This window comes from Pinus tabuliformis, chromosome 5_1, assembly GCF_031772625.1.
Source record: "Pinus tabuliformis cultivar Carrire ecotype Pingquan chromosome 5_1, CPIR1, whole genome shotgun sequence".
In the NCBI taxonomy this organism is placed as follows: Eukaryota; Viridiplantae; Streptophyta; class Pinopsida; order Pinales; family Pinaceae; genus Pinus; species Pinus tabuliformis.
In genome coordinates this window covers 145,886,308-145,908,673 of record NC_142305.1, presented here as the reverse complement: position 1 = coordinate 145,908,673, position 22,366 = coordinate 145,886,308, and positions in this window count along the sequence as shown.

The following is a 22,366-nucleotide window of genomic DNA, read 5'->3' as shown; positions in this document are numbered from 1 at the left end:
TTATGTGTTCATGTCATTTCATGATCATTTCCAATTGAACAAATGAAGTGTTAAGGTAGAATTCATATTTTGTATGCTCATCCTTTAAGTTTGTTCATATTTAATGTTTTCTTCTGTTTGACAAGGATTCATCCTCTATGCCCTTGTCAGCTCCTCAGCAGTCTTGCCATTCCATTTAATCTCAATTTGATGTTAAACTTTCTTTCCTACCTTGCCTCAGGAGACAATCTGTGTTTTTGAGTACATTTCTCTGTTCAAGCTATTCCTTTGCCCCATGCAGCCCAGAAAAACCCCATCATTTTATTAAAAACCCCTTTTTTAATCAATTTACTAGCCTAAAATCAGTATTCATATCGGTCATCTCAGCCCGTTGAAGACCTTTTGCCGAGATAGACCCAGAGAGAGCCCTCTCCTGTCCTCGTAGGGCTAGCTACGAGGCTAAGTGGTTTGATGTTGCCTTGGATTTTGCCTTCTTCAGCCTGAGGCAAATTCAAGCACCAACATATTGGCGACAATACTGGGGAGAACATTCTACTTGTTGATTGTCTTGTCCTAGTACATGAAATCAAATTGCAGATCTGATGTTGATGGTGGACAGCAGTCAGACACATATGCAGGCTGAACCATTCACCTGGTGACTCCAATTCGATCTAGACATTCCAACGCTTGCTGATCCATTCATGCAATGGTAGGGTATGTGGCAAACCCTGCCCTGTGTGAAGTTGTAGAAGAAATAAGAAATGAGTTAGCAGATTCTGAATTTGATGAAGATTTTTTCAGTGCCTTGCTTCATTGTTTGAAATCTCCAAAGTTCCTTTTGAAACTAAAACTAGATTTTGTGCGTTAGTTGTTGAAAGAATCGAAAGGGAGATTCAATGTTTAGATGAGCAAATCCAGTCATATGATTTCCAAGACCCTAAGAAGTTCTTGGAAATCCTTCCTCCATTGAAACAAGAAATCATAGAATTGCCTACAGATGTTTACATTGACAATGTGCAGCTGGAGGTATGTGTTGCAGAGTTGGGGCAGCCAACAGAGTTTGGCTTCCGCGATCCAATGGCAACATACATGGACATGTTTTTCAGTTTGACTGATAGAACAGGCTGTATTCTACGTAACTAGGCTCATTACGTACATGACGGGCTGCCAGTAATTACATCTGTGGTCTAGTTGAAGCACTCTAAAGCGGCATCATTCTCAAGTTTACTTGAATGGTTGATCTGGCATTTCAGTATTACCTGATCTATTGTTTTTACAACAGAGTAGGGTAGTTTTGTAAATAAATAAGCAGCTAAAGGGCAGCATTTCATTCTGAGTTTCATTTACAGTTGTAGTGTGGAGTTTGCTGAGCAAGTTTTTCGATCATTTTAGTCAAGTTTCAGTCCATAAAATAATTCGGAAGTTTCGTGTTGTCTATTGAAATGATGACTCCATAGCCCAATGGATAGAGGCACTGTCTGCTCTCCCAAAGTTCTGCGGTTCTTGGCACCTCCAAAAAGCGGCAGCTGCCATCCCCATTGGAGCCGATGTTAGACTCCGTCTTGTCAAGTCAAATGTGAGATTGATTCTTCTTCAAAACCCTGTTTTGAAGAAGAAATCATTAAATGTGTTTTTTTAGAATATGTATCAAATTCTCCAGCTCTTCAAATGGCAGCAGTTTCATCAGCTCCTATCCCTGCAAGCAGACAAAGAAAAAGCCCTCATTCAAAATCAGCAAATTTAAAAAAAGGGAATTAGAAAACAGAGTTTGTAATAATGTGTTGGAGCATAATTGGCAAAGAATATTGCAAAGAGGATTTCATCAGATGGTGGCAGTGCACTCATCATTGATTATGTACAAAATGGATCACTGGTGGGTGGTCTGTTTCCCTTTGGGAGTATTTTCATTGAAATGTATTTTGTTTTCACCTCATTTTTGAACTACAAGGTATATTATGTTTACGGTTTCATGTTGCTGGTGTTTTTTATTCTTGTTATTGCGACCATCTGTGTTACAATCGTTGGAACATACTTCTTGCTTAATACTGAAAATTAGCGCTGGCAATGGACATCATTCTTCTCAGCCGCATCAACAGCTGCTTATGTGTATCTTTATTTTATATACTATTACCACATGAAGACAAAGATGTCTGGATTTTTTAGACCAGTTTCAATTTTGGCTACACTCTAATGTTCTGCCTTGGTTCAGGCATCCTTTGTGGGGTTGTTGGTTACCTGGGCTCTACATTGTTTGTAAGAATAATTTATCGGAACATCAAGTGTGATTGAGGAGAAGTAGATTGGAAACAGAATAAAATATATTTATGCCAGAGCTATTGCAGGGATTGTTTAAGGCACATGTTTCTTCCCAGGGAAAAAGGATTATAGTTCCGTGATATTGAATCTACTGGTCGAATTGTAGGTTAGATACAAATCAGTTATGTCGGATAAATGTTGGAGGCGGTGATGGGGTGCTACAGCTGGCTCATGAATATGGCCCAAGAGGTTCATCATCTCCCATCTTACGTCCAGGGCAGTATACACCTGTTATAATTGTTGTTTTTCTTGATGGTTCATTACGTACATGACGGGCTGCCAGTAATTACATCTGTGGTATGGTTGAAGCACTCTAAAGCAGCATCATTCTCAGGTTTACTTGAATGGTTGATCTGGCATTTCAGTATTACCTGATCTATTGTTTTTACAACAGAGTAGGGTAGTTTTGTAAATAAATAAGCAGCTAAAGGGCAGCATTTCATTCTGAGTTTCATTTACAGTTGTAGTGTGGAGTTTGCAGAGCAAATTTTTCGATCATTTTAGTCAAGTTTCAGTCCATAAAATAAGTGGGAAGTTTCGTGTTGTCTATTGAAATGATGACTCCATAGCCCAATGGATAGAGGCACTGTCTGCTCTCCCAAAGTTCTGCGGTTCTTGGCACCTCCAAAAAGCGGCAGCTGCCATCCCCATTGGAGCCGATGTTAGACTCCGTCTTGTCAAGTCAAATGTGAGATTGATTCTTCTTCAAAACCCTGTTTTGAAGAAGAAATCATTAAATGTGTTTTTTTAGAATATGTATCAAATTCTCCAGCTCTTCAAATGGCAGCAGTTTCATCAGCTCCTATCCCTGCAAGCAGACAAAGAAAAAGCCCTCATTTAAAATCAACAAATTTAAAAAAATGGAATTAGAAAACAGAGTTTGTAATAATGTGTTGGAGCATAATTGGAAAAGAATATTGCAAAGAGGATTTCATCAGATGGTGGCAATGCACTCATCATTGATTATGTACAAAATGGATCACTGGTGGGTGGTCTGTTTCCCTTTGGGAGTATTTTCATTGAAATGTATTTTGTTTTCACCTCATTTTTGAACTACAAGGTATATTATGTTTACGGCTTCATGTTGCTGGTGTTTTTTATTCTTGTTATTGCGACCATCTGTGTTACAATCGTTGGAACATACTTCTTGCTTAATACTGAAAATTATCGCTGGCAATGGACATCATTCTTCTCAGCCGCATCAACAGCTGCTTATGTGTATCTTTATTCTATATACTATTACCACATGAAGACAAAGATGTCTGGATTTTTCCAGACCAGTTTCAATTTTGGCTACACTCTAATGTTCCGCCTTGGTTCAGGCATCCTTTGTGGGGTTGTTGGTTACCTGGGCTCTACATTGTTTGTAAGAAGAATTTATCGGAACATCAAGTGTGATTGAGGAGAAGTAGATTGGAAACAAAATAAAATATATTTATGCCAGAGCTATTGCAGGGATTGTTTAAGGCACCTGTTTCTTCCCAGGGAAAAAGGATTATAGTTCCGTGATATTGAATCTGCTGGTCGAATTGCAGGTTAGATACAAATCAGTTATGTAGGACAAATGTTGGAGGCGGTGATGGGGTGCTACAGCTGGCTCATGAATATGGCCCGAGAGGTTCATCATCTCCCATCTTACGTCTAGGGCAGTATACACCTATTATAATTGTTCTTTTTCTTGATGGTGCATTAAGCGGAATTCTGTTTTCCTTTATCAAAGGGTGTAATCTTTGTTCAAAACTATTTTTTATTAAAAATGGTTTTGTTTCAAATGATAAATATATTCTTTTTTATGGAAACACAACCGAGTTGTTTTCTTTGTGCATAGCGTTCCGATTCAGGTATTCCCCAACAACGAGCGGCTGGGAGTCCTATATCCGAAAAGCCAGCCAATGAGAGTATCCTTCTCAATCTGGAATGCAGACGACTGGGCTACACAAGGCGGGCTGGTGAAGACAAACTGGAGCCATTCTCCTTTCATCTCCACTTACAAAAGCTTCGACATTGATGCAAACGAATACGGGCTGAATGCCAAATCAGGAGGAGCTAATGAAACTGGAAGTAAGTGGTGGGATATGCCCTCTTATTCTTCCCTCTCTCCACAGCAAAGGAGAATGCTTCGATGGGTGCATCGGAACTACATTATCTATGACTATTGCAACAACAAGATGAAATCATGTCAAAGCCAAATTCAAGATCAGCGTCATACAAATGAAGTAACACAAACTCGATCACCAGAAGAAGACGTGGAGTTTATGTCAATGATGGACACTTTGTCCTGCTATTGTGAAGGCAGCGGAGTGATTTACTATCGCAGCTCAATGATTTCAACTTGCAAATGTGCTCACCGACAATTGTCGAGAGATTTGTTTAAGCTGGCTACATTGATTTTTTTTTTCAAAGTATGCCAGAGTTTCTTCAAAATCCAAGAACAGGGTATGACCTATAAAAGGGGTTATGATGGATTTACTGAATTAGGCAAAGGAAGCAGACTCAAATTCTTAACTTTAAAACTGGCTACAGGGAGCTTTGCAGTATATTCTATCACTTTAAACCTTGCCTACGATAAATGGAAGAAAGATACAAAAATGCAAATGCATGAATTGAGGAACTATGACAAAAAGTGACAGAACATTTGGAGGTAAGGGGAATCAGAGTTTTCATCAAATGCCTATGGTTTTCAATCTCCAGTGACTAAATTTACAAGAAAATTATCTAAATGGCTTTTGCATATTTAGTCTCAGAAAAAAGGCGCTGGTTTGAGCATTATTGGCAATTTCCTATTCAAAGAATGGTGTTTCCCTCTCTAGTCTACAGATTTGTCAATGGGAGATAGAATGAGTCTATAGAAAATTTGTCCCAATTTGAAATTGTATAATAAGTCACAAGGAAATAGATTCCAAAATTCCAAGGCAGCAGAGTTTTGAGGCATAAAATTAGCGGCTCTAAATTTCAAGTGCATGAATATATCAGTCAAAAAGATAGTCGGTTAAATAGGTAGCAGAATTTCCTTCATCAAAGGACAGTTGACTCATTTGTAGGCTACGACTACATGACATTTCCAAGTTTTATGAAGAATCATTAGATTGAGAGATTCTATGAGTATTTTCAGGCAGATAAGAGCATTCAACGAATACAACTGGCATAATATGCACAATTGTGGAATTGTTAAAGATTTCAAACATAAAGCGAAGGTGAAAAGTAAAGGACCGAAACGCCACGAAGACATCGACCACAACAGAAAAATACGAAACGATCTCCTACTAATGACTTCAGTTAATGATTCAACAGGATCTGCGCTCTAGTTTGTCGACCGTCAGAGGATTTTTAGAGGGATGCTGTTCTATTTTAGAATAGATGAAACTCTCTTTTCTATTTTTGTAACTGCAGGTGAAACAACGCCCCTCTTTTGGGGTCGATTCGTTTTTCCCCTAGCAGCGTTTATTTAATGTATTAAAAAATCATTTGTAACAGTTAGAGAGAGGGAGAGAGAGTTCTGAGCGCTGGTGGAGGAGAGAGAACAGAGCTTTCATTGTACAGTCTTTGACAGAGATTTTAATGAAAATACACAGCTCTGGCTTCTGAGATTCCTGTGGTATGAGATTTAACATTTGTGTCCTCTTTTGTTTCATATGTAGCCTGTTATGTGTTCATGTCATTTCATGATCGTTTCCAATTGAACAAATGAAGTGTTAAGGTAGAATTCATATTTTTTATGTTCATCCTTTAAGTTTGTTCATATTTAATGTTTTCTTCTGTTTGACAAGGATTCATCCTCTATGCGCTTGTCAGCTCCTCAGCAGTCTTGCCATTCCATTTAATCTCAATTTGATGTTAAACTTTCTTGCCTACCTTGCCTCAGGAGACAATCTGTGTTTTTGATTACATTTCTCTGTTCAAGCTGTTCCTTTGCCCCATGCAGCCCAGAAAAACCCCATCATTTTATTAAAAACCCCTTTTTTAATCAATTTACTAGCCTAAAATCAGTATTCATATCGGTCATCTCAGCCCTTTGAAGACCTTTTGCCGAGATAGACCCGGAGAGAGCCCTCTCCTGTCCTCGTAGGGCTAGCTACGAGGCTAAGTGGTTTGATGTTGCCTTGGATTTTGCCTTCTTCAGCCTGAGGCAAATTCAAGTGCTAACATATTGGCGACCATACTGGGGAGAACATTCTACTTGTTGATTGTCTTGTCCTAGTACATGAAATCAAATTGCAGATCTGATGTTGACGGTGGACAACAGTCAGACACATATGTAGGCTGAACCATTCACCTGGCGACTCCAATTCGATCTAGACATTCCAACGCTTGCTGATCCATTCATGCAATGGTAGGGTATGTGGCAAACCCTGCCCTGTGTGAAGTTGTAGAAGAAATAAGAAATGAGTTAGCATATTCTGAATTTGATGAAGATTTTTTCAGTGCCTTGCTTCATTGTTTGAAATCTCCAAAGTTCCCTTTTGAAACTAAAACTAGATTTTGTGCGTTAGTTGTTGAAAGAATCGAAAGGGAGATTCAATGTTTAGATGAGAAAATCCAATCATATGATTTCCAAGACCCTAAGAACTTGGAAATCCTTCCTCCATTGAAACAAGAAATCATAGAATTGCCTACAGATGTTTACATTGACAGTGTGCAACTGGAGGTATGTGTTGTAGAGTTGGGGCAGCCAACAGAGTTTGGCTTCCGCGATCCAATGGCAACATACATGGACATGTTTTTCAGTTTGACTGATAGATCAGGCTGTATTCTACGTAACCAGGCTCATTGCGTACATGACGGGCTGCCAGTAATTACATCTGTGGTCTGGTTGAAGCACACTAAAGCGGCATCATTCTCAGGTTTACTTGAATGGTTGATCGGCATTTCAGTATTACCTGATCTATTGTTTTTACAACAGAGTAGGGTAGTTTTGTAAATAAATAAGCAGCTAAAGGGTAGCATTTCATTCTGAGTTTCATTTACAGTTGTAGTGTGGAGTTTGCTGAGAAAGTTTTTCGATCATTTTAATCAAGTTTCAGTCCATAAAATAATTCGGAAGTTTGGTGTTGTCTATTGAAATGATGACTCCATAGCCCAATGGATAGAGGCACTGTCTGCTCTCCCAAAGTTCTACGGTTCTTGGCACCTCCAAAAAGCGGTAGCTGCCATCCCCATTTGAGCCGATGTTAGACTCCGTCTTGTCAAGTCAAATGTGAGATTGATTCTTCTTCAAAACCCTGTTTTGAAGAAGAAATCATTAAATGTGTTTTTTTAGAATATGTATCAAATTCTCCAGCTCTTCAAATGGCAGTAGTTTCATCAGCTCCTATCCCTGCAAGCAGACAAAGAAAAATCCCTCATTCAAAATCAGCAAATTTAAAAAAAGGGAATTAGAAAACAGAGTTTGTAATAATGTGTTGGAGCATAATTGGCAAAGAATATTGCAAAGAGGATTTCATTAGATGGTGGCAGTGCACTCATCATTGATTATGTACAAAATGGATCACTGGTGGGTGGTCTGTTTCCCTTTGGGAGTATTTTCATTGAAATGTATTTTGTTTTCACTTCATTTTTGAACTACAAGGTATATTATGTTTACGGCTTCATGTTGCTTGTGTTTTTTATTCTTGTTATTGCGACCATCTGTGTTACAATCGTTGGAACATACTTCTTGCTTAATACTGAAAATTAGCGCTGGCAATGGACATCATTCTTCTCAGCCGCATCAACAACTACTTATGTGTATCTTTATTCTATATACTATTACCACATGAAGACAAAGATGTCTGGATTTTTCAGACCAGTTTCAATTTTGGCTACACTCTAATGTTCCGCCTTGGTTCAACCATCCTTTTTGGGGTTGTTGGTTACCTGGGCTCTACATTGTTTGTAGGAAGAATTTATCGGAACATCAAGTGTGATTGAGGAGAAGTAGATTGGAAACAGAATAAAATATATTTATGCCAGAGCTATTGCAGGGATTGTTTAAGGCACCTGTTTCTTCCCAGGGAAAAAGGATTATAGTTCTGTGATATTGAATCTACTAGTCGAATTGCAGGTTAGATACAAATCAGTTATGTCAGACAAATGTTGGAGGCGGTGATGGGGTGCTACAGCTGGCTCATGAATATGGCCCGAGAGGTTCATCATCTCCCATCTTACGTCCAGGGCAGTATACACCTGTTATAATTGTTCTTTTTCTTGATGGTGCATTAAGCGGAATTCTGTTTTCCTTTATCAAAGGGTGTAATCTTTGTTCAAAACTATTTTTTATTAAAAATGGTTTTGTTTCAAATGATAAATATATTCTTTTTTATGGAAACACAACCGAGTTGTTTTCTTTGTGCATAGCGTTCCGATTCAGGTATTCCCCAACAACGAGCGGCTGGGAGTCCTATATCCGAAAAGCCAGCCAATGAGAGTATCCTCCTCAATCTGGAATGCAGACGACTGGGCGACACAAGGCGGGCTGGTGAAGACAAACTGGAGCCATTCTCCTTTCATCTCCACTTACAAAAGTTTCGACATTGATGCAAACGAATACGGACTGAATGCCAAATCAGGAGGAGCTAATGAAACTGGAAGTAAGTGGTGGGATATTCCCTCTTATTCTTCCCTCTCTCCATAGCAAAGTCGAATGCCCCGATGGGTGCATCGAAACTACATTATCTATGACTATTGCAACAACAAGACGAAATCATGTCAAAGCCAAATTCAAGATCAACGTCATACAAATGAAGTAACACAGACTCGATCGCCAGAAGAAGACGTGGAGTTTATGCCAATGATGGACACTTTGTCCTGCTATTGCAAAGGCAGCGAAGTGATTTACTATTGCAGCTCAATGATTTCAACTTGCAAATGTGCTCACCGACAATTGTCGAGAGATTTGTTTAAGCTGGCTACATTGATTGTTTTTTTCAAAGTATGCCAGAGTTACTTCAAAATCCAAGAACAGGGTATGACCAATAAAAGGGGTTATGATGGATTTACTGAATTAGGCAAAGGAAGCAGACTCAAATTCTTAACTTTCAAACTGGCTACAGGGAGCTTTGCAGTATATTCTATCATTTTAAACCTTGCCTACGATAAATGGAAGAAAGATACAAAAATGCAAATGCAAGAATTGAGGAACTATGACAAAAAGTGACAGAACATTTGGAGGTAAGGGGAATCAGAGTTTTCATCAAATGCCTGTGGTTTTCAATCTCCAGTGACTAAATTTATAAGAAAATTATCTAAATGGCTTTTGCATATTTAGTCTTAGAAAAAATGCGCTGGTTTGAGCATTATTGGCAATTTCCTATTCAAAGAATGGTGTTTCCCTCTCTAGTCTACAGATTTGTCAATGGGAGATAGAACGAGTCTATAGCAAATTTTTCCCAATTTGAAATCGTATAATAAGTCACAAGGAAATAGATTCCAAAATTCCAAGGCAGCAAAGTTTTGAGGCATAAAATCAGCGGCTCTAAATTTCAAGTGCATGAATATATCAGTCAAAAAGATAGTCGGTTAAATAGGTAGTAGAATTTCCTTCATCAAAGGACAGTTGACTCATTTGTAGGCTACAACTACATGACATTTCCAAGTTTTATGAAGAATCATTAGATTGAGAGATTCTATGAGTATGTTCAGGAAGATAAGAGCATTCAACGAATACAACTGGCATAATATGCACAAGTGTGGAATTGTTAAAGATTTCAAACAGAAAGCGAAGGTGAAAAGCAAAGGACCGAAACACCACGAAGACATCGACCCCAACAGAAAAATAGGAAACGATCTCCTACTAATGACTTCAGTTAATGATTCAACGAGATATGCGCTCCAGTTTGTCGACCATCAGAGGATTTTTAGAGGGACGTTGTTCTATTTTAGAATAGATGAAACACTCTTTTCTATTTTTGTAACTGCAGGTTAAACAACGCCCCTGTTTTGGGGTCGATTTTCTTTTCCCCTAGCAGCGTTTATTTAATGTATTAAAAAATCATTTGTAACAGTTAGAGAGAGGGAGAGAGAATTCTGAGCGCTGGTGGAGGATAGAGAACAGAGCTTTCATTGTACAGTGTTTGACAAAGATTTTAATGAAAATACACAGCTCTGGCTTCTGAGATTCCTGTGGTATGAGATTTAACATTTGTGTCCTCTTTTGTTTCATATGTAGCCTGTTATGTGTTCATGTCATTTCATGATTGTTTCCAATTGAACAAATGAAGTGTTAAGGTCTAATTCATATTTTGTATGCTCAGCCTTTAAGTTTTTTCATATTTAATGTTTTCTTCTGTTTGACAAGGATTCATCCTCTATGCCCTTGTCAACTCCTCAGCAGTCTTTCCATTCCATTTAATCTCAATTTGATGTTAAACTTTCTTGCCTACCTGTTATAATTCCAAATCTCACTCTTATGGTTTGTGATGCTGCACTCATGGCCTAGGACAACCCCTCCTTCCAGACCTGGTCCAAAAATTTAAAAAACAGTGTTTTATTCCCTATACGCGACATTGCCCTGAGTTAAACGCGTGTACACGCGGGTCTGTGTATACGCAACCCGCGTGTATGTATTAAAACACTTAAAAAAATAAATAATTCCTCATTTTCGGGCGGAGATCGCGGGTTTTACCTGCTAATCACCTGTTAGTGCCCGTGGCCCAACTGTTCCCAACCAACTCCTAACTAAAAAACTACTTTGGAGATGGTATAAAAAGACATCAAAGGGAAGGCCTAAGGGAGGAAAAAGAAGAGCAATATTATTATGCTGAGATTTTCCCCATAGACCAGGTCTGAAGTCTTTGGTGCCTTCTGCACTTCCCCCATTTTGCATAGGAAACCCTTGTTTCCATGTGTATTGGTGATCATCCATCCTTTATATCACCATTGAGTAAGACTTGGAAGGAGCTCTTGTTGGAGGCTTGAGGCTGGAACGAATCCGGGAGGAAGCTTTGCTTGGAGCCTTCTGAAGGTGTTTCAGGTGAAATCTTTCCGTTATATGTACTTTACTTGCCTTTATATAAAGAAACACATCTTGGTTCCCGAAACAATCTTTCTTTATGCTTATGAGATTCTTGTCTTGAATTCTTATGCAAGTAGTTACTTAAAGATTTTTATAACTAACTTTATAGCATGAAGATGGTTTTCATATAAGTATTTGTCCATGTACTGTTGTGTTCTTTGATTTTCTTGTTTTACAGGTCAAAGAAGAAGAAGGGAACTCCAAGAAGGGTTTGGACCCTAAAGGCCTTCTCGAACGTAGGACCTTAGGTACGTACCCTAAACATTAGAATTTGCTTAAAGTGAATATAATGGTTGTGTGTGTGTTTCTTTGAATAAGCAATTTCCAGTCTGGTAGAGTCTTAACCCAAAGGACCCTAGGGGTACTTTCCCTTCAACCAGAATTGGCGACTCCGCTGGGGAACAACACTCTTGTTGTTCCTAGTTTGGGTAGCCTTCAAGCCAATCAAGGCTCAACCTCTCTGTTTGCTGGTTCTGACTGTCTGATCTGTTCTTGAACTCTAAGCTTTTCCAGTTTTTTCAGTCTGTGTTTTTTATTTTTCTTGAAAGTCTTCATATACGCTGTTTTGCTGGATTACAGAAGCGTATATACGCAAGTTGTACTAAGTGAACCCGCATATACGCAGGTTTCCTCAGTTACAGTAGCGTGTACACGCACTCTGCACATCACTGCAGGCGCGTATACTATATAATTTTCAAGATTTATAAATTTTCTTTTTGCTGAATGTTTGTCTGGTGGGTTGGGTCAGTTTCAAGCAGTCATTTTCCAGTAATAGTCCTCTATTTAACAGGGGGCATCTTGTTCTGAACTCTCTCTAGTTATAAGGAGTATTAGTCTTGTTTTCGTTGATTGCAAGCATCATTGATTTTTGACACACAAGATTTCTGGTTAAGAATCTTGACTGCTCTGTTTTGGCAGAGTAGGAAGATTGGATTTCAAGCTTTGTGTTCACTTTTGTTTTGATGACCCTTTTGTTTGCTTAATGAAACCATTTTTGTGACCATTTGCTCCTTCATTTCGGGAAAGTTGTTTGTTACCATTTTCTTGAAACTTGTCTTTTGATCTTTTGGACTTTCATTGCTGCTTTTGATTGTCAAAAAAGCGATTTCAAACACATTTATTTTTGTTGAGTTTTCATCATTTGAAATGTGTCAATTCACAAAAGTGTTTGGTTGCCTATTTATCAATCATTGGTGTCAGTATTTTTGAGAGCTTTCCTTTGAAAAAGACTTTTTGGTTTGATTGAAAGAAAATCTTTTGAAAGTTTTGAGTTTCGCTTTCTTAAACTTGCTTTTCATTTGATTTCCTTTTTTGCGAAGTGAAAGTGCTTTGTTTTTATATTAGAACTTGTTTTTATTGTTTGGACGAAATGATTGGTAACACATCATCTTCTATCTAGACATTTTAGTGGCAAGACATAATTTGGTAAAGCAGCAACTTTCCTTCTTTGTTTTTAGAGTAGTCTTTAAATCTTGCATCCACATATAGTTCTTGCATTAGGATAGATTTGCATCTCTTTTTAGGCATATATAGTTTTGTTAGTTTTTGTGAGTGTGGAGTCTGAAAAGAAAAGAAAAATTTGTTTATATTAGAAGTACCTATGAACCTCATAGAAATTGCTCTTCATCGAAAACAAAAAGTGCATGTGCATGTAGCTAAGTTTTATTAATTTCTTTTGTGTCCACAAAAACACCACAAGTTTCATCTCCATTACCCTGTGACTTAAAGAACATCCTAATAAAATCAAGCGCTAAATTAAAATCCACTAGAACTTTTTTTTGTTTTAGTCAGTTACACCAACAAGTTTAGGATTTTAGGGCCTTGGATTAGGCGAGTGGAGAGTTAACTCTCCAAGGCCACATAAAATGTCAAATATAAGAGTCTGATTAACGAGAGAAAATCCAATAGCGTTAGGAAGACCAGGAAAGCTCCGGATCTGGGAGTTAAGCATGAGGGTCTGTGAAGACAGGGAAGAGAGATACCCCCTCTCCTACTTGTCCGAACTTACCTCACAACTGTTCCGCCTAGCTTCTGCGATGAGTTGGTATCCATAGTTGCCTCTCCTAGGGATCTGCATAGGTGGCTGCGGAGGGGAATCCCGTGGCACCTGAGGTCGACGTTGCATCACTCTCAACAGTACTACTGGAGGGCACCCTTGCGAAGCTTGGGGGCTTGCACCGGCGCAGGCTGTTGTTAGGAGGTCAGCGTAACTTCCTCTGATACCTTCACTGATAGGACTGGGCCCTCATCATCCCAGACTATCTTCAGAAGGCCCTTTGATTCACTTTCTCGTATTTTGGTGTCCGGTCCTAATCACCCGGAGCGGAAATACGTGGAAGTTGTTTGACTGGTTGTATCTTTAGGGACTTTATAGTGTGTACTATGTGCTCCTAGTCGGCCTAGCTTTTAATTTTTTGAGTCTTTAGTTAGATCATAACAAAAAATTCAAAGTGGCTGACCGATCTCCAAGACGGTCTCGAAGACTTCGTGGTCTCTCGCCACCTAGTTTAGAGCCTTCTCCTAGAAGGCGCAGAGGCAATACTACCAGTGGGGTCCGTCCCACGCCGGTTGACGCATCGGGGATTGATCCTCCTCTCGGGGACATTAGCGGCTAAGCAAGGCCTGGCACTTCTGAGCAAGAGAGGGATACTCCAGTCCTTTCTCGAGTTCGCTTTCAAGCGGAGAATAATGTGGAGGTAGAAGAACTTTCGGAATCATTAGTGGTTCCAAATTCTCCTCTACCATTTAGTCATCCAGACGTATTGCAATACGTTGGGACTCCATCACATAGACCAGCAAGTCCAGGTTACGCTACGCGCTTACCATTCATGACCACTACTGGAAGCATGGCTTCTACGAGTGCTGCGACTATGCAAACCCCTACATCGGTGCAAGGGGGAGGAACCATTTCCATCCCCTCCACTTCCTTGTTTGGATCTTTTGCGAGCACATCTCTACTTGGGTCTACCTCCATTCCGTCCACGAGTGGAAATGCCCAAACCAATGCTTTTAGTACTAGACTCTTCTCTTTTGGCACCCAATCACAGGGTATTCCATCGGTTTCATTTAGTGCCGCTATGTCCATGATGGGCGGATCGGCTTCATTCCAGGGTTTTCCTTTCGAAAGTGGTCATATACCACATTCCAACCCGATGGTAGGATCCATGCCTTTTTCTTCTATAGGACAAAGCAGCAATCCTTTCCAAGGTTGGAATAACCCTGGGGTTAGTAGTGCAAGAACTGGGAATCCATTTATCGGCCAACAAGGGAATAGGCCGTACACCACGGTTAGTTCATTTCAAAGTATTCCTCCCCTTGCTTCGGCTTGGAATCCATATCAGGGGTTATCAACTCCCTACCATTCTTTAGGAGGAAACTTTGCGGGCTATGGAGGTTATACGGTAGGAGTTGGTCAAACTCCGAATTTTGCTGGACCAGAAGGCTTGCCTTTTGGTTCAGCCGGTTCTACCAGTCACTTCAGGCAGCCTGGTGCCTCCCAAATCCTAGGACAATCTTTTCAGAACTTTGGGAATTCTGCCCAGTCTAGGTGGAATCCCCTAGGTCCTCCTAGGCTTCCGTTTCTGGCAACGTTAAACTTGCCAGATCTCACAAAGTTAACAAACGACCCAATCAGGTATAATCTGGCCTGGCCTCCGGTCCCAACCAAACTCCCTTCGGACATTCCAAAATTCGAAGGGAAGAGTGGTGAGGACCCGGGCGACCACGTAACCACATTCCATCTGTGGTGCTCATCCAACTCCCTCATCGAGGATTCGATTAGGTTGAGACTCTTTCAGCGCACCTTGACTGGTAATGCGGCCAAGTGGTATATAGAGTTGCCAGGGGGCAGCTTTACATCGTTCGCCGACTTAGCCAATATTTTCTTAAATCACTTCCAGTTGCCTGTCCGCTATGACGCCGGAACCGAACTTCTGGCCACCTTTCGTCAGGATAAGGCAACCCACATTTCTGATCACATTCAGGAATGGAGACAGAGAAAGAGGCTCATTAAAGCCGAAATCCCTCCGGAGTACCGTCTAGAGTGGTTTTTGAAGTCTTTACAACCCGAGATCTCCAAGGATGTCTCCATGTCTGGGGTCTATTCTGAGGAGCAAGCCATTTTTAGGGCCCAGCAATTGGAATTGATCTACTCTCAGTCTGGGATCCTACAAAAGTACTTGCCAGATGCTCCTGGATCTAAGGTTGATTTAGCTAAGCCGAAGCCAGGTCCGCACGCGGATGGTATCGTTGGGTCAGTAGACACATCTACAGTGAACTTGTTGAATCAATTGCAGCAGTTGTCTTTGCAAACTGCTTCTAACAACCAAGTCACATTGTCTAATCCTCCCGCTTCCCAAACTTCTTCAATTAACGCCGTCCAATCCGATAACCCCAAAGGAAATCAAAATTCCAATGGGAAAAAGAAAGGACGTGGTAAGAAAAAGAACTCGGATGGGAAGCCCGATGCAAATAAATCCGGCAACAACGCTGGTGGTGGTAAAGGTGAGTCGAGAAAGAAAGTTAAGTTTCCTTGCAAGTTATGCAGTGGGGACCATCTAACTCATCTCTGCCCTAGAATTGAAGACGCTCAGCGCTTGTTAGGACAGCAAGGGACTTCTAGTTCGCAAGCTGTGTTAACTAACCCGTTTCCCCAAGGGCAGCAACTTCTTGCTGGCGCAAATTCGAATCCTGGGACCTCCTCAGGGGGCAACCAGGAAGGGGAAAAAGCATCAAATGTTTTTATGATGGGTTCAAATGTCCATGTGACTACTCGGTCACGTGATTATGGTGAAGCCGAAACATCTAAGGATAAAACTGTTCCCGGAGGTAATGACCTTCATATTGAGCGGCCCCCTGTTGAGACTATACCTAGGATACCGAAAGGTTCCGCCAAACGCGCGACGATTAACCCTAATGCTAGGGCCACCCAGAATTACTCCATTGTGGAGGATCTGGCTCAAAGCCCATGTGCTATGTCCGCTTTAGAGGTTCTCCAGTCGTGTCCGTCTCAGAGAAGTGCTTTACTCTCCGCAATTGGAGCAGTCGATCCAGCTAACTCTTTAGTGCTCTCTTTTGACATGTCAAATGTCAAAAAGAGACTCCCTCATCATATGGCTTTTCAGATAAAGTCTACATACCGGAAAATCAATATTTTCCGCACCGTTATAGATGAAGGAGCTTCCACATGTGTCATGTCGATGTCATGTTGGAAGGCTATTGGCTCACCTTCGGCTGTTCCTTCACCAACCGTCTTAACTGCATTTGATGGTCATTCTCACAAGCCGCATGGGATTATCCCGGCCTTTCCTATATGTGTTGGAGGGAAGGTCGTTAATATCGAAGTTGAAGTCGTAGATGCTAACCTAGACTATAATCTCCTATTAGGAAGGAACTGGGTATACGAAATGGAAGCCGTCGTATCGACTCTGTTTCGTGTCATTTGCTTTCCTCATGAGGGGAAAATCGTTAAGGTTGATCAATTGGACTATTCTCCAATCGATCCTCAAGCAAGCTCCGACTCTACTGTTCCTTTGGTGGATAACCCTCGCCCGCCGACTGAGAATTTAGGAGTAGGGATGTATTCCTCATTGATGGGTACGTTTGACCTTCCCTCTCCTTTTGCAAAAATCAATGCTATTTCATCATCCAAGGAGTCTCCTCGAGAAGAGTTCTTCCGAACTCATTATTTTTCCGACCCTTGGACCTTGCCTTCACCTACGACCACATTAGTTGAAGGACAAGTTAATGGAATGGCGTTTCCTATATCTGCAGCTGAGCTTAGATATCAGTCTATCGTAGACTCTGCAGATAACCATTCCACTCCTTTCTCTGAAGAAGAGTTGGATGGTCATGTGGCTCCAGCTTGGAGCTTAGATTCTATCTCTACCTTGGATTGCTTGGATTCAATTTTACCTTCTGAAGAAGCAATCCTTGAAGCAATGATGGGTATAGATCAACCGTGGGAAGACTTACACCATCGTTCGTACTTTCTTCCTCCTTTGCAGGAAGTGGAATCTAGGTTTTCCGAGCTCTGTACTAGTGATGTTGATATGGTGTCGAACCCTTTGGCTCCAGCACACATTCGCGCCGAAGGTAATATGTCGGTAATTTCAAAAACGATACCCATCAACATCTCTAGGGACCCTAACATCATAGAGAATATCTTCATCGGAATTGAGTGTTCCCCTGAAGAAATTCAAATTTACACCGACCTATTCAAGGAATATCGCGATGTGTTTGCTTGGTCTTATGAGGAAATGCCCGGCATTGATCCTTCTATAGTCCAACATGAGATCAAGACGTACGAAAACGCAAAACCGATTCGTCAAAGGCTTCGGCCGGTTAACCCTAGGAAAGCAGCGGCTATCAAAGCTGAGGTTGAGAAGCTGCTAAGGGCGGGTTTTATATACCCTGTTCCTCTTACGGATTGGGTTTCTAACCCAGTCCCTGTGGACAAAAAGCAAGGAACAATCCGAGTATGCATCGATTTTAGGGATCTAAACAAGGCTTGTCCGAAAGACAATTACCCCACGCCATTCATTGATCAGATTATCGACGAGTGTGCGGGTAATGAAATTTTTTCCTTCATGGATGGTTTTTCGGGTTATAATCAAATCTCTATCCGTCCTGAAGACCAGCATAAGACAGCCTTCATATGTCCCTGGGGTACCTTTGCATATCGAAAGATGCCTTTTGGTCTTAAAAATGCTGGAGCCACTTTTCAGCGGGCCATGTCATACGCTTTCCACGACATCAAACATGTCATCGAGGCATACTTAGATGATCTCGCTGCTCGCTCTCGAAAGAGAACTGATCATCCTAGTCATCTTCGATTAGTCTTTGAGCGATGTCGTTTCTATAAAATCCGGTTGAATCCCAATAAATGCGTTTTCGCGGTTACATCCGGTCGGCTGTTAGGGTTTATTGTGTCCAATGAAGGGATTCGGGTTGATCCCTTCAAGGTTGAGGCAATAGTTCAGTTGCCTCCCCCGTCCTCAATTCGTCAACTTCAAAGTCTTCAAGGGAAGGCTAATTTCTTAAGACGGTTTATAGCAAACTATGCCGAGATCACTAAAGGGTTCATGCGTTTGCTACGAAAAGGAGTTCCATTTGTGTGGGACGACTTTGCGCAGCGGTCGTTTGATGCTTTGAAAAAGGCATTAGTCTCTGCCCCGCTTTTGAGTCCACCGGATTATGGTAGAGACTTCCTTTTATATCTCGCTGCAGCAGAATCTACCATTGGTATGGTTCTAGTTCAGGAGGACGATGCTCTTGTCGAGCACGTGATTTATTATTTGAGCCGAGGCTTAATAGGTCCCGAACTCCGCTATTCTCCGGTTGAGAAATTGGCCTTGGCAGCTGTCCATGCTGTCCAGAGGCTCCGTCATTATATTTTGCTACGCAAAACTTTTGTCTTAGCGGCGGTCAATCCATTTCAATTTGTCCTCAGTAGGCGAGTGATTGGGGGCAAATATAATAGATGGATAGTCATTTTACAAGAATTCGATCTCGAATTCTTGTCCGCCAAGTCTAAGAAATCTATGGTCTTCGCGGAGCTAATTTCTGAGCTTCCTTGTGGAGAGGATATTGTTTATGAGGAAAGTTTACCCGACGAACATATATTCCTCATCTCTTCACAAGACCCTTGGTATGGAGATATCATTGTTTATCTCCAGACTTCGAAGTTTCCCTCTACTTTCTCCAAGGATGAACGTCGCAAATTACGTCACCTGGCTAAAAACTATGTTATCATTGGTGACACATTATACCGTCGAGGGGTTGATTCAATTCTTCGACGTTGTTTAACCTTAGAGGAAGCAGAGTCTGTTCTTAATGATTGCCACAGTGGAGCTTGTGGTGGTCATCTATCAGGGCTTGCTACAGCCCAGCGCATCTTACGTGCCGGCTACTTTTGGCCTTCACTCTTTAAGGACTGTGTGGAAGCGGTCAAACGCTGTCACCCGTGTCAAATTTTTACTCGCAAGATGCGCGCGCATCCAGCTCCCCTTTTTCCCGTTGTCACCGTCGGTCCCTTCACTAAGTGGGGTATTGATTTTACGACTTGTAATCCGCCTTCAGCGGCGAATCACAAGTACATTATCGTGGCTGTAGACTACTTCACGAAGTGGGCTGAGGCCATGCCTACTTATAAGAACGACAGTGACACGGCAGCTTTGTTTCTTTTCAATCAGGTTATCTCAAGATTCGGTATCCCAAGGGAGATTGTCACTGACCATGGCAGTCATTTCCAAAATCAGCTAATGTCCGAATTGGCTCTTAAATTAGGTTTCCGTCAGGAGCATTCGTCCCCTTATTATCCTCAGGCCAATGGACAGGTCGAGGCGGTCAATAAAACTCTTAAGACGATACTCCAACGGACAATCGATAAAAATCGGTCCAATTGGCACATTATGTTGTATTCGGCTCTTTGGGCATACCGAACCTCCGTCAAAACGGCTACTGGTTTTACTCCTTTTCAGTTGGTTTACGGGATGGAATCTATCTTTCCGGTTGAATGTGAAATCCCATCTCTAAAGTTGGCTGTTGAGCTTCTTCCTGAGACTTCAAGTCTCGAGGAGCGCCTAGTTCACTTGGAACATCTCGATGAGCAGCGTCGAGATGCCGCCACGATGAATGAGGCCCATAAGAAAAGGGTCAAAACACAGTATGATAAGTCTGTCCGTCCTCGTGTCTTTTCTGAAGGTGACCTTGTCTTGGTCTATGACCAAGATAAGGACGCCTTGGGGGCAGGCAAATTTAAGCCTATGTGGTACGGTCCTTTCATTATCAAACGAGTTTTAGAAAAAGGATCGTATGAGTTAATTGACTTCGAAGGAAACAAGCTGGCGGAGCCCAGAAATGGGCTCTACCTAAAGAAGTATTTTGCTTAGTTTTACCAGGCAATGGCTTCTTTGTATTTTATGTATATTTGTACATATATTATCGAGCGTTTTCTGATATCAGCACTTTTGGTCTGCTTTGGCAGGTGTTGATGGATGATTTGGTTTATTTTGGGTTCGCCGATGGTGCTAGTCGGCACACTCGGAATCTTGCTTCCGCAGCTTGGGTACTTTATTACCCAACTGGTCAGTTGATGATATCGAGAGGCGTGTGTATCGGTCCTGCTTCAAACAATATGGCCGAGTATACAGCTGTTATCAATTTATTATCCGAGGCAATCTCTTATGGGATCGACTCGTTGGTAGTATATCTTGATTCTCAATTGATAGTGTCTCAGTTAAATAACATTTATCGGGTTAGAGATCCATTATTATATCGCCAATATTTAAGGGTGAGGTTGTTGCAAAGATCATTTATTTACATTAATTATTTGCACATTCCAAGATCTCAAAATTGGTTAGCTGATTCTATCGCTAATCAAGCATTAGACTGGCATATCAATCATTCATCATCATAAAATCATGCATCAAAAAGTCAAACTGTATATATATATATATATATATATATATATATATATATATATATATATATATATATATATATATATATATATATCATAAAACGCCTCGAGTGTACATATGTGTGTCCAAAAATATACAAAATTGGGACTCAAATGCCCATAATCATGTCAGGCATATCTAGCGCCTCGGCTCAGGATGAGCGTCTAAGTATGTCACTATAGCATGGGCCACGCGCCGAAAGATGCGAACCCAGTCACGTGGCATGCCAACCACATGACGCTGCATATCCGGAGGAAGGTCCTCTATCTCGGCCATCGGTACTTGGCAGCTCAGTCTCGCCAAGTGTCGTTGGACGTTGTTCAGGGTCCGTTCCGTATCCGCAGCCGCCTCTTCGGCTCCTCGGCCACGCCGTCCATGCCGCGGGAATCCATCTGGTCGTACAGGCCCAATGTCTGGAACATGATCATCATATTAGTCATTTGAATCTCATCAAAAAATATTTTTCAAAATTCATCATTATATTTGAAAAATCCAAAAAAAATCATAAAATCATAAAAAAAAAATTCTTACCAATCTCGCCCCATGCTGCATTTGGTGGTAACACTAGATCAGGATCTCCTCGGAAATCCAGCCCAGCATAGGGGTAGTCATCCACGGCGATGATCTGTTGCTCCCACCAAGCAAAGAAGTCATCGTCAAATGCATTCCTTGGGACTTCCCCACCCCCCAGACGTTTCATCAAGTCAGCCCACCGGCCCATGCGTGGATCACGTGGACTACTGATGGCAACTGCTACCCTGGGGCGGAGTGCGGGAACCTTCTCGAAGAAAAAAGTGCACAAGATGGTTCCGAACCCAAAGTTCTTGGTCTGTCCCCTCCTGATAGAAGTGAGTTGTTCCTTCATGTTGGCAAGGAGAGGAGTACACCAGTCAAACACAGTAGTGAGACAGTCCACTGCCACGCTCATGTTTACCCGTGACGCCTGATGTAGTGAGGATGATCCGTTCACTCGAGCTATGGTGAACAAGATTATCCTGAGTGACAAACTCTCCACATGTGGGATAGAGATCTGGCTCCCGACCTTCCGATGACCCGGGCAGTAAAGCTGTACATAGTCATCTACACTGAGGCTATTCCGTGTCCTGCCCCGGGAATGTACTACCTCTCCCCTTCGGGAAAGGCCCGTGATAAAATATATGTCTTCCACTTCTACCCTGAGTGGCATCTGATCAATCACAAATGCTTCCTCATCGACATCCCAATAATCAATGAGTCTCTCGAGCAGACGCGTGTTTGCTTTCATATTTGGCAATTTGAAGAATTTTAGCAACCCGCATCCCCGTAAGGCATCTAATGCCTCATCATTGTTCATAACTTCATTATCCACGGCTGAGTGCTCTCTTTCACGCCATGTGATAGTCATCCTGGAAGAAAAAATCATTTTCATCCGTTAGTTTTGTTTATAAAATTAGTTCGCTGCGCACACGCGGGTTCATATATACACAGTCGCGTGTAGGGCCGTCGTATACGCGAGTTCAATATTGCCAACCCGCGTGTACGCCGCGAAAGAATTTTTTGCAAAAATCCAACGGTAAAACATCAACTAAAATTCCTAAAAACTATCACAATTAATTGCAAGACAAGTTTAGTGCTTACCTGG